Source organism: Fukomys damarensis, unplaced genomic scaffold, assembly GCF_012274545.1.
Source record: "Fukomys damarensis isolate Sample0158 unplaced genomic scaffold, DMR_v1.0_HiC HiC_scaffold_28, whole genome shotgun sequence".
Taxonomy (NCBI): domain Eukaryota; kingdom Metazoa; phylum Chordata; class Mammalia; order Rodentia; family Bathyergidae; genus Fukomys; species Fukomys damarensis.
In genome coordinates, this window is record NW_022900940.1 from 32,626,063 (window position 1) to 32,640,023 (window position 13,961).

General features: G+C 38.0%; 1 long non-coding RNA gene across 1 annotated transcript in view; it reads right to left on the minus strand.

The window, feature by feature from the left end:
- Positions 1-5,098: 5,098 nt before the first annotated feature.
- LOC117283613 overlaps positions 5,099-13,961 on the minus strand; it is a 25,205-nt gene continuing 16,342 nt past the window's right edge. The window contains exon 3 of the long non-coding RNA XR_004514641.1: positions 5,099-5,214. This is a non-coding gene — a long non-coding RNA (uncharacterized LOC117283613). The remainder of the gene's footprint in view (positions 5,215-13,961) is intronic.

Sequence of the window (13,961 nt, forward strand, 5' to 3'; positions counted from 1 at the left end):
ACCCCAAAAAAAAAAAAAAAAAAAAAATTAGCAACCTGAACCCAGCCAATAATTTGAAAGATAACACAAAATAACCAAGTTATATTTCTTGTACAAATGTAAGCTAACTTTCCTTTTAGAAATCCTTGTAATATAATTCCAGTTAAGATGAGAAAATCATATGATTATCTCAATAAAGTATTGAATTGGGTGAAAATTTCACTCATCCATTTATTCATTCAACAAATAGTTGTTACTCTTTGACATACTTCAAGCACTCTTACAGATGGTAGAAAGAGTCCCTACTTCCATGATGCTTGTATTTCAATGAACAAACACATAAAACATATAGTATAGCAGATAGTGTTATAGGCAATGGAGAAACAAAATGAGAAAGTATGGTAGTACGCCTAGAAGAATCAGGAGACTGAAATTCTAAGCAAGATCAGCACGAAAAAAATCTCATCAAGTAGGTGCCATTGAACAAATCCTTAAAGAGAATAAGCAGCAGGGCCGGGGATTTCGCTCAGTGGTTCCACCGCCTGCTTCACAAGTGCAAGGTCCTGGGTTGGATCCCCAGTAACAAAAGAGAGAGAGAGAGAGAGAGAGAGAAAGAGAGAGAGAGAGAGAGAGAATAAGCTGCAGACAAGGATTAAAGCAAAAGCCATAGCTATTGCAACAACTGGGAAAGAGGGTGTGCGGTGATTTCAAAAATTAAGGGCCTGGAGCAAAGTGAAGAAGGGACAATGAAGGTGATGGAGTACAGAAGTAGAAAATGAGATCAGATTTCACTGGGGATTTAGGTCAGTGGTTCTACATCTACCTGGCAAGCACAAGCGCAAGGTCCCTAGTTTGATCCCCGGTACCAAAAAAATAAACAAATTAACGAATGAGATCAGATTTCCAATTTTGACTGTTATTACAACAAAAACAGAATGTAAAAATCCTAAACAAAAAGACCAAGGCTGGAGGCATCACAATACCTGATTTCAAATTATATTACAATGCCATAGTAACAAAAACAGCATAATACTGGCACAAAAATAGACACATACATCAGTGAACAGAAGATACATAAACTGACCCGCACAACTACAGCCATCTGATTCTAGACAAAGAACCCAAAAATATATATTGGAAAAAAGACAGTCTATCTAACAAATGGTGCTGGAAAACCTGAATATTCACTTATAGAAGAATGAAACTAGATCTCTATCTCTCAAAATTGATCAAAGACCTATGAACTTGTATTATATCTGAAACTTCAAAGCTGCAAATATAAGGAAACATGTGAAGCCATAAGCACAGGAAAAGACTTCCTGAATAAGATTCCAATAGCAAATGAAATAATAGCAAGAATGAACAAAGGGGACTATATCAAATTTAAATTTTCTTCACTCTAAGGGAAAGGACAGAGTGAAGAGAGTCTACACAACTAGAAAAAGTCTTTGCCAGCTGCTCTTCTGACAGAGGATTAATATCTAGAATATATTAAGAACTCAGAAAACAACACAACAGTATCAATAGCTCATCAATAAATAGGCAAATGAATTCAACACACACTTCTCAAAAGAGGTACAAATGACCAGTTAGTACACAAAAAACTGTATTTTAATCATGAGGGAAATACAAATCAAAACTGCACTCAGACACTATCTTACCCCAGTCAGAATGACTGTCATCAAGAACACACACACACACACACACAAACGCTGAAGAGGAAGTGGAGGAGGGGAGAAGGAACTGTTCTACACTGCTGGTGAAAATGTAAATTAGTAGAGCCACTATGGAAATCAGTATGAGAGTCCCCCGCAAAAAAGAAAAATCTATATATCTACCATTCGACCCAGCTATACCAGTCCTTGGTACATACTCAAAAGAATTAAAAGTCATGTTTATTAGAGCACAGTTCACATTAGCCAAAATATGGAACTACCTGAGATGCCCATTAACACATAAATGGACAAAGAAAATATGATATAAATACACCATGGAGTATTCTTTAACCATTAAGAAGAACATAATTTGGTCCTTTGCAGAAAAATGGGAAGAACTAGAGATCATTATGCTGAACAAAATAAGCCAGATGCAGAAATACAAGTATTTCAGGTTCTCCCTAACACATGGAATCTAAAAATAATGACATGAAAGTATATGAGACTTTTTTTGGGGGGGGTACCAGGGATTAAACTCAGGTCCTTGCACATGCGAGGCAGGCAGTGGAACTACTGAGCTAAATGACCAGCCGTATATGAGATTTTTATTACATAAGGCTAATAAAAGTGAATGAGACTATTATTAGACAAGAAGAAGGAAATAAAGAGAAGAGGTATAAGGAAGTGTTATAAGCAGCATGTGTGAGGTCCCTCAGAGACAGGCTTTGTAAGAAAAAAAAACTTTATTGCTGTTCAGGTATGAACAGAGACTAAAATCAGGAGCACATTTCAGCAGCTAGCTGGAAAGAAAACTATGTTTATATAAGTTTCTGGGAAGGGGCTATAATCATAAAGAATGTTTATGACTGAGGGTCCAAGGACAGTTAGCACAGGTGTGCAGAGACGATCACTGAATTTCTTAGCACCAGGGAGATTGTCTACACTCTCCTCAGTTTTCTTTATGGCTGTCTTACTTATCGAGAGTAACCTGTTGTTTTCAGAGTAGCCTGTTTATCTGTGAAGGTCACACTCATGCCAGTCATGACATGAAGATTATGGAGGGATGGATACGATCAAAATATATGCAGTGAAACCCAATAGTAAAAAAGAGTTTACTAATAGTAAAAAAGAGTTTAAGAAAAAAATGACAAGATGTGATGATTATACTACTTTAACAGGATCATTCTGAGGACTAGATTACAATAGACTGCAGGTGAGAGAGGGAAAACAGGGTGACCACTTAAAATGTTATTGCAGTAATCTAGACAAGAGATGATTCCAGCTTGGATCAGGATAAGAAAGCCAAAAGAATGAAAGGGCACTGAATTCTGGGTAAACACTGAAGGTGGCAACATTCTTTGCTGACAGCTTTGGTATGGTATCTGAGACAAAAAAGAATCAAGGATGATTACAAAAGTTTGACCTGAGTAACCATGAAAATTCAATACTCACTCATTATTTAATAATTTAAATATTAAAAGAAAAGAAAATCTTTTACCAAACTACATCAATAAAATGGCTTTGTATTTTAAAAAATAAAGCTTTAGTGCGTAGAGAACAAGCATTTTTAGTTGACTAGAAAATTGCATACATTCAAGCCCTCCCCGCTGCTGCTATGGTGAACCTTTTTAGAGCCTTCATTAACAAACAGCTCACCATCATTGCAAGGAGCTACCAGAAAAGAGCTGAAGACCATAATTTGCAAGCACTGATGAATACCACTGAGGACCACAATTTTCTTAATTTATCTTTTATAGTTTCCCCACATTAGTCTCTTCAGTATTAGTCTCTTCAGTCTACTGTTGAGAAATAATTGTATTCCAGGTGTTTTTACATCCAGTGTTTGCATCTCAGCATACATTATTCTCATAGAAATAATGTCAGAGACCATGTACAATAACCCAGAGAAGTCATTTAACCCACGTCAATGAATTGCATTGTTACTAATGTAGTAACATGAAACCTAGCCACTATCAACAGTTTTCTCAGGAAAAACTGATGCCAATTTCCACTCCAAAAATCATAATGCTTGTTTCCCCGATGTAGTTCCAGGAAGGTAAATTTCCCCTACCTGCTAAACCAAGCCATAAGGGACTCCAGAACTCCAGAGGCGACTAGAAGGAGATTTAGGACATAAAAAGCATCCCACAGGTGTGGCCTTCCTTATCCTCTTTTCCAATTAAATCTCCATCTAGACAGTCTCAGACATTGCTAATCACAGCAAAAAAAGAGTCCTGAGAATACCCAGAACCTACAGTGATCAGAACATATTATCCATTCCCAGCATGCATTGTGAAGAGGATGTAGAGCAACCAGGCCTAGAAATGAGTTCTCTGGTCAAGGCTCCTACCTCAGGTAGATTTTTGAGTTCAGTATTCAATCAAAGGCTGTCTAAACTAGCAAATAAATATCATCAATAGGAGGTTAGGGGATAATAAGGCACTCCCTTACCTGAAGCAGAAGAGACCAAGAACATATTATTGGGCCAGGGAGGCCCACTGACCTGTCATTCACAACACAGGATTGTGGGTAAATGAGCTTCTCATAGATGCTTTACAAAACCCCTGGGAGACAACTGGGTGACAGGCAGAATTTCTCTCGTTTTTCATGAAGAAGAAATGAAGTCCAGAAAGTGTAAGTGGCAGAGTTCCAAAAAGATTTTCAAAAAGAAGCTAACCTTTCAAAGACAGGCACTTCTCTTTCTAGGTAAAAAGCTCTGCATCAAGTACAAGTACTGCATTGAACCCCTTACCCAGAGGGGGAGGGGAGGACAAGGGGTGATGGGGGAAATGATTAAAATGTTCTGTGCATGTATAAATCTGCTAAAATGAAATCCATTTATCAGTAAAACCAATATGCACACATAAAAAATGTGAGAGGGATAAGAGTAAAAGTATTGCATGTTGAGACTTGCTCAAAAGTCTTTTGGGATTTGTTGATGAAGTACTGGTTGGATCTCATGGTAAAAAAACAGTAATTTATAACTGTAACATTTCGCAAATGTTTCAACTCTCTGAATAGCTAATTATGCTTCCTAGATTTTTCTTGACTATCTAAATTAGTGATGAATCACTTGGCATATTTCTTCTGATTATACATAAAATTAAATGTTACTTTCAGTGTTTCTTCCTTAGCTATTTCTTTCCTAATTAGCTGGACCACCCAGAAAGAATATGGATACCTACTTTTACTTATAAAAAAATAAGTGGGTTATATAATTTTTATACCTATTTTCAGACTTAACAAATTCGCCTTCTGACTGTAGAGGATAGTCTTATCGTCTACTTTATGATCAAATTATCTTTATGAATTAATATTTTGTGCACCCATCTTTCCATCACAAGCAGGACTTCTCAGTAATATATTTGAGCTAAAAGAAGCTAATAGGTTTTGAAAAACAGTTCTAAAAAATGATAAACACACACACAGAAAAGATAAAGAGAAAAGGTGGACAGTATGTCTGTTGCTCTTTAATTGCTTGATCCATGAGAAAGTCTTGTTATACTTGTATTTAGCATCTTCATTGAAGTTCTTTCTTATGACATTCACCATACCAGTCTTCTCAGAACTTTTCCTTATCCTAAGGAAAAGAGTAATGCACACTTAGGAAGTGTTCATTTTTTTAAATTTCATTTTTGAAAATAGAAGAGGCCAGACTTTTCTGACTTCATTTGTAGTCCATATAAGGCCCTTACTGCTTACCGTTTCCTGGGATAATTAGCTAGACAAGTAATTAAAAACAACACCAAATGCCAAAGAACAATAAGAAAGAAAGGCTATTTTCCCTGTTTGAGTTATAACTCCTAATGTAACTGCTGTCATTTAGAATGTGGGAACCACACTGGTAGATAGATGAAAAAGCCATAGGTGGTCACACAGTCACAATGGCCAGCAGCAGGTCAATGACTAAAGAATAAATTGGACCAGGAAATGAAGAAAGGTACTGGACTCGAATGGAATTCTTTCTATAAATCATGAGAGTCTGTGCTTCTTTCTTCCCACACTCAATTTTCTCCAAATCTGAAAGTGATGTCTGAGAATTAAAAGTGTGTTTTAGTGTGGAGTTGTTTTGCCATCAGCCAGAGGCCAGTCGTCCATGAAAAGAGGAATAGCTTCTCACTGACGCTGTAAGAGACTGTGAGGGAGTGATGCCTGCTGGTTTTGCTCCCTTTGATGGGGAATGTGGAGCTGCTGGCTCAGATACCTCCAAGGCAAGTTCATAGCAGCCACTGCAGTGAGAAGAAGATAACCCCAGAACTGGAGAAAGGTTCTACTATACACCAAAAACTTGGGAGGAAAAAAAAAAGTCACATAGACCTTCCTATTTCAACATAATTAAAGTTTTTATTTCTTCAGTTTCTCTACCATTGTTTTCCCTTTATAGTAGGCCATATATATATATATATATTTGTGTGTGAATAAATGAATGGGGTATAGTCCATTCCTCTCTAGTCCTGTTTTAAATATTCACTGCTGCTCAAACTTAATGCTCACAGAAACTGTTTGAAATCATAAAAACATCTGGGCACATAGCCATATCAAAGAATATTTACATGAAGAGATGGACACAGTATATCACTGCTAAATACAATAATCTGCTGCTAAGTCCACAAGATCTGATTATAGTATGTTACTATTTCATTTGTTATACATTCATTCATTCATTCAGAAAATATCCAGTGTATGTCAGTCACTACTGGACTCACCAAGACCCTTTGCCCTTTCCAACTGAAAGGAGAGGAAAGGTAAAAAGGAAGTATGAAAATAAGCAAGATAGGGTAACATAAATATACTCTATATTATAATGGAATATTTCAAAATATGAGAGGAAAAGCAGAATGGAGCAGGTTAAGGAGGGCAAGAGCTAGTGGACTGTATTTGGGGGTATAATGCAGAGATGGATTGCAATTTTAAATAGCGTGGTCAGGAGAAGCAATTTTAGATGTGAGACTTGAGCCAAAGTTAGGTGAGAGACAATGAAAGCCAGAATAAAGGCCTAAAGGTGGGGTGTGCCTGATGCATTTATGCAACAGCAAACAGGTGTGGGTAACTAAATAGCAGAAGCAAATATAAGGAAAGAAGCAGCAATGAGGAGTCCAGATGGCGTGAATCCTTGTCACTAGCCTGAAACCCTGAAATTACTGTAGCATGTTGTGCTACCAGCTGTTTATTTACCAGTCAATAGCCATTTGCTTCCAATGTTCACAACAGAGTTATCACCCACCCAAAATGTTATGGCCTAGAAAAAAGAATATCCCCTAAAGGGCTCATGTACTCCAAGGCAGGGCTTTTGGAAGGTGACTGGACTGAGGTGGTGCTATAGCCGTTAGAAGGTGGGGTCTGGTCAGAACAGAGAGACCACTGGGGGCACAATCTAGAATGGGGGCACAACCTAGAAGGGTGTATCTCCCTCTCTGGCTCCTCTTTTTGCTCTATGCTTCCTGGCTGCCATAATGTGAGCCGCTTTCCTCATTAAGGCCCTTCTCCAAGGCCCTGCCTTAGAGCTCGCCAAACTTAAAATGGAAACGTGAGCCAAAATAAATCGTTCCTCCTTTACATTGTGGATGTTCTGTACTTTGTCCCAGCCAAAACAGATTTTGTTAACAGAGAAATAGGGTCATTATTGTAACTATACCTGAACATGTAGATTCAAAGCCTTTGGAAGTGGACAACAGAAGTTTGAAAAGGTTTGGGAATGCTGGATAGAGAAACCCTAAAATGCTGTAAACTATACTTGATGAGACACGCTGGTCAGAGGTCAAAAGACACGTATGCTCATAGAAATGTACACAGTAAAGACTGGGCTCTACAGGTTTCAGTTGGAAACAAAGGCTCTATTGGTAAATGGACTTGAAGCCATCTGCGATATTACAAGCTGGCAGATAACTTATCTTCATTTTGCTCATTTCCTGAGACTCTGTGGGAGACTGAGATAAAAGGCAATGGGCTAATTAGTGTGGTGAAGGAAATTTAAAGACAGTCCAAGGTTAAGACTGCACTATGAGTACTGCTTGCTGCTTTTAGCAAGATTTATGCTGAAAAGCAGGAGCAAAAAGCTAAATATAATTTATAAAAACTTCATAAAATATTTTTTTGCTAGTGGCCAGAAAAGAAGCATCTATGAAGTTGAGGCCCATAAAATTTTGGTCCAGCACAGCTTGAATGCTGAAAATATTAGCATTAAAAAGAAGCCTGGACTGGGGAGTTAGTTCAGTAGTGCTGCTGCCTGCCTCACAAGTGCAAGATCCCGAGTAGGATGCCCAGTACCAAAAAAAAATAAAGTAAAAAAGCCAAGTACTTCGCATTAGTACTACAGGAAGGATGCTTTGAGAGCATCCCAGGAACCTGCAAGCCCCCACCCTTCATAGGTTCAAGGGTCCAAAAGTGAAACACTTTGTTTTGAGAAGAAAGCCCCAGGGTCCCTTCCTTAAAAGGGGCTACCAACAAACTGGTTCTTTGGGATTTGGTTCACAGTGCTCAGCCATCCAAACACTCAGAGGCCTGCAACCATGATTCAGATACTCAAGGTCTCTGCGGCACAGCTGTTGCTCAAGCTGCGGCAGACCTTGGTGTCATCCACATGGGGCTGATTTTATGAACATGCTGAATGTTAAGAGCTGTGGCATCAGGGATGTCTCCACCCAGATTTCAGCAGAAAGTTTGGGAGGCCAGGCAGTGTGCCCCTGAGAGGACAGTGCATGAAGCTAAGATAATGAAGCTGAAATTGTACTGGATACCCCTAGAAGTTGGGAAATCCAGAACCATGGAATTTCTGCTGAGGAAGGCCACAGACAGTAAGCAAAGTGAGCAGAAGAGAGAAGCCAGGAGATCTGCAATCAGCAGAGCTGTAGGGGCGGGGTCACCCAAACCACTTGGCAGTCACATTCTACCACAGATTGCTCCACATGCTATACATGGAACTACAGGTTTTAATGTCTGCCCTGATACATCCTTTCTAGCCACCTATTTTTGCATTTTAAAATGGATATGTTTATCCTGTGCCATTGTGTGTCAGCAGTGTTTAACTTTCTTTTTTATTTTTATGGGGCTTCTACCTAAGTTTGCCTTGAGCCTTAAAGGAAGACTTTGGACTTGGAATTCTCAGCAATATTGGACCTATTAAAACTTTGGCAGAGCCAGGGATTTAGCTCAGCAGCACCATGCCTACCTTGCAAGTGCAAGGTCCTGAGTTTGATCCCCAGTACAAAAAAAAACAACAACAACAACAACAACAACAAATTCTGACAAGTTTTTTTTGGAGGCCCAAGACAAAATGTTATAGTTTAGATTAAGAATGTCTAGGGCTGGGGATTTAGCTCAGTGGTTCCACTGCCTGCCTCGCAAGTGCAAGGACCTAAGTTCGATCCCCAGTACAAAAAAAAAAAAAAAAATTATCTCCCCAAAGGCCTCACATACTCATAGTGTAGTGGAACTTGTCATAAGAGTATCCATCTTGGAAGAAATGTAAGGACATCTGAGTGCCTGGCAGACCAGTTGTCTCAGGACAAGAAATGCCAGCAATTCTTGTTTGTCCCCTGTTAATCTCCCAAAAGGATGTAGACAAAGTAAAAGATGCTTTCTAAGGGGTTAGAAGGACAAAGTAAAAAAGAAAAAAAAAGTTGTTTTTGTAAACACAGCTGGAAAAATATTATGTAACTTTAGATATAAGATAAAATGCTAAAAACATGCTTTTCGTTTGATGCTCTGAACGACTTCAATAAATATTGCAGTTTTGATCATGAGGCTGCTGTTTGCCTGAGCGAGCTGCAGTCCTCTGATCCTGCTCCTCACGTCTTGCCTCTCTTCATTTTGGGGTCACTGAGACACTCAGGGAATCAGCAACATCATAGACAGGGCTTTTGGACAGGCATAATAGCTGATTATAGTCAGGAAACAGGATTTGGTCTCAGGGGGCACGACCTGGAAGGATATATCTCCCTTTCCAGCTCCTCCCTTTACTCTGCTTCTTGGTCACCATGACATGAGCAATTTTCCTTTGCCTCACCCTTCCACAAGGCATTTACTGCCTTGGAGCCAGCCAGCCATATACTAAAACTATGACCCAACATAAACCTCTCCTCTTTTAAATTGTGGGTGTTGGGTATTTTGTCACAGCATCCAAGAAAGAGACTAAGAAACAGTGGAACTCCACACACACTTGATGTGGTTTAAGAGTCATGTTGACATTCCAGATAACTTTAAACTCATTATAATGGTAAAAACACACCCACCTGTGCCATAACAGAACCAACTATGGCCAAATTAGGAAAGAAGCGACACCCTCAAGTTCCTAAAAAGCTCCAAGAAAAACCTGATGACAACATGCATACCACACCCCCTCCTAATTCAGCCCTAGCAAAATCCAAACCCAGAAACTGCTGAGAAGGTGGCCTTAGAGCTGGAGCTCCTCTTCTCCATTCACTGAGAATGAAATTTCTCTGCTACTTTCACAACTACTTTGTTATGTGCAAACAGTGTTGAGTAGGAAAAGAAACTACTAATTTGGCGTTATGTGACATTTATAGTACAATATTATTTTTTCTATATAAATACTAGAAAGGAAGATATAAACTAAAAATCTGATTCACCCACCTCTTTCCTTCTTTCCATCTTTCTTTTGCTTAGTAACAGGATTGCATATAATTTATACCTTCATTTTCTTTTATATGTACTGGTTTCATAATTAGGAATAGAGTTTATCATAGGAAACAATTTTAATAAAATCTTAGAATAAATCTAAGCTACCTTAACTCCTCCTTCCCTGCCACAGCTATACAGAAGGTACACCTAAAAAGTTTAAGGCTTCCCCTCTGGCTACAAGCACACATCTTACAAGCCACAGCCTTCCTCGCCACAGCAGAGAAGATAAAAGAAAACTGACAGAAGCCAAGCGTGGTGGCTCATACCTGTAATCTCAGCACTCGGGAGGCTGAGGCAGGAGGATCTCTGAGTTCAAGACCAGCCTGGGCTACATAGTGAGCTCCAGGTCAGTCTCAACTACATAGTGAGACCCTGTCTCAAAAAACCAAAAAAGAAAAAAGAAAAGAAAAGAAAATTGACAATCACAAACAGCCTGAAGATCAGAGGTCATAAAAATTTAAAAAGATATTTGCTATATTTTTGTAAGTGTTATATAGAGAAAGCTTTTGAGTAATCTAGCTTGCTATATTGTCAGAAATAGTAGCAAATGGTAACATGATGCCATAAAGATTTGCAGGACATGTTGAAACTACACATCTCACACCCAAAGAAAAACTACTACAATTCTTTGGAGATCTACAAAGCCAAACAACACTAAATACAGAATTCTACACAGTGTGATAAAATGTAATAAATATTTAGAAACTTTTTTTTTTTGGAGACAAGGCCTCACTATGTAGTCCAGGCTGGCCCTGACCTCATTATGTAGCAGAGGTTATCCTCACCCTCACTGCCATCCTCCTGCCTCAGCCTCCTGAGTGCTAGGATTACAAGCACAAGCCACCACACCCAGCTAGAAGCTTCTTTTGAAGTTGCTCATTTTAAAGCAAAGGTTAAAAAAAAAAACAGCCACATGCACTGGGGAAACATTTGTTCTTTCCATCTCAATAAAAGTGGTTGAAAAAATACAAAGACAGAATATGATGAAACCCAAAATGCATTTCTTTGTCAGTAAACAATGTTGAATCATGTATAGCAAGGATTATAGAAGAGGGAAAAAAATAACTGTTGAAACAAATTACATAGCGCCAGAAGTTCGCTATATATTTAGAGGAAGCAATGTTTCTAACACATTCAACTATGTTATTTTTTGGATTGTTTCAAATAACACAACACATGAAAACTTTTTTGTGAGTCCTAAAAAAAAAGAATGAAATAGTATTTTCCCTCAATAATTTCTTTTAGAAAATATAATATATGAGAAATTGTGCAGTAATTGCTTGGATTGGAATTTTTTAATTTCAAAAGAATTCTATAAAGTATTGCACACAAAATGTACTCCATCATTCATAGGAAAGCTAACGTGGCAAAGACAGAAAAGCCCTCAGAGCAAAGTGCCAGAGGATGTCATGCATTATGTCAATTAAGAAACAGCCAGGTGTGGTGGCACATACCTGTAATCCTAGCACTCCGGGAGGCTGAGGCAGGAGGATCACCATGAGAGTGAGCCCAGCCTGGGCTACATAGTGAGTTCAAGGCCAGCCTATATTACAAAGCAAGACCGTGTCTAGAAAAAAAATTGATCCAGCTCCTGGACTGCTGCTTGGTACCCTCACTGATCATTTGATACAGTGATCACCAGCCTTTTATCTTGACATGTCATCACATGATCAGAACAAATGGAGCATATATGCCCCATATCTTTATTTATAAGTTATACACATGTGCTCATCTTCTGATGAAATGTTTATGTAATATACACAAAAGCAGAAATTGAAAAGACAATTCCTGATCAAAATACACAAATCACATGGAAATGTCAATTACAAACCAAAAGATTCTGCAATATAAGAGGCATTTATACTCCTAAAATGTCAAGATAATAAAAGACAAAGATTTAGGAACTGTTCCAAGTTGGAGTGACAATTAAATGCAATAAATGATCTTGTACTGGCCTCTGAACCTATAAAATAATTTTTCTGAAGACAGCAATGTTAGATAAATGTCAAATACCTAATTTTGATTCTTAATACAATACACACACTAAATATTAAGCAGTTATAGAGTTTTGTATCTGCAACTTATTTTGAAGTGGCTTGGAGAAAAAAACTATAGTAATGTGTGTGCATGTGTATCGAGAGAGAGAAGAGAGGTGCAGAGAAGAATGCAAATATGAACAATATTAAGTGGAAAATCTGACTAAAGCAAAAACAGTATTCTTTGGCTCTCTGTACTACTTTATGACTTTTCTATGAATCTGAAATTGCTTCAAAGTGAAAATGGTTATAAACAGAACAGAGCAAAATGAGATAGATGGAAAGTAGTTTTTCAATATATTTACTGAAAATACAAAATAATTTTATTAAAATTTCATATTGAAAATTACAGCTATTCGTCCTGTGCCTTATTAAATTGTTCCAGAGAAATATCTTTTGTGATCTTTTTATTAAGACCCAAGATTATAAAGGCACTTTCTCAACATATTAGACAATACATCAGAAGTAATTTTTATCGCTTAACATTTAATATTTGATTTTTTAGGGGGGGTTACCAGGGATTGAACTCAGGTCTCATGCTTGCAAGGCAGGTAGCAGAACCACTGAGCTATATCCCCAGCCCAACATTTAATATTTGCGAATAAATACATATTTTAACAATATATTTAAGCTGGGGATTTAGCTCAGTGGTTCTGTTGCCTGCTTTGCAAGTGCATGGTCCTGAGTTCAATCCCCAGTACAAAAAAAAAAAAAAAAAAAAAAAAGAAAAAACAATATATTTAATGTCTATTCACATCAGTTTTTAAATTTTTTCATTTTTTCATCCCCTTTCCATCCCCTCCCTTCCCTCTCCCTCCATCTCTTGTTCTCCATCCATTTGAAAAGGTCTTCCTACTTCCTATTTATCTTTCGTTTTGATAGAATTTGAAATATAAATATATATATTTTTTTTTAACATAGTGGACTCTTGACTTATAAATTGGTTCCCAAGGCTGGTTGTAATTCAAGTTGGTTGTAAGTCAATACATATGGGAACTGGATGATACCTGGGTACAAGCTATACATAACAAGAGGCAAAAGGGCCAGAGATTTAACTCAGTGGTGCTGCCACCTGCCTTGCAAGCGCAAGATCCTGAGTTCAATCCAGGGTACAAAAAAAAAGAGGAAGATGAATCTTCATTAACCTAATTAATGTTGCTTGCATGTCAGGCCAACTGTAACATGAGGGTCCACTGTGTGGGTGTGTGGGTGTGTGGGTGTGTGGGTGTGTGGGTGTGTATGTACACCTATATACACATGGAGAGAGGGGCAGGGAGATTGCTCAAAACATGTATACACACTTCTGGAAAAGAAAAACATATATTTTACTAAATTTACTGAGACACATGAGATTAATACAAGTTACTTTTGGCCTCTACAATTATAAGAGTTGCTCAGAGTTGTAGCCATTAGCTTCCAGGCATTTATTAGTATAGTGAACTGTTGCTTGGGTAACCTTGGTCGCTGAGACTGCTGCACATGCATTTTCAATTTCTTTTCTAGAGGCAGGCAGTGTAGTGGGTTTTCTGAGATATATAACATCCTCTAGGGTCCACCATAAGAGGGTAAAAGCATCTGTTGAGGAAACATCAGACTATTTTTCTTTCCCTGAAGTCTGTACACATTTTTTTGCTGGTCCTCTCCATATATA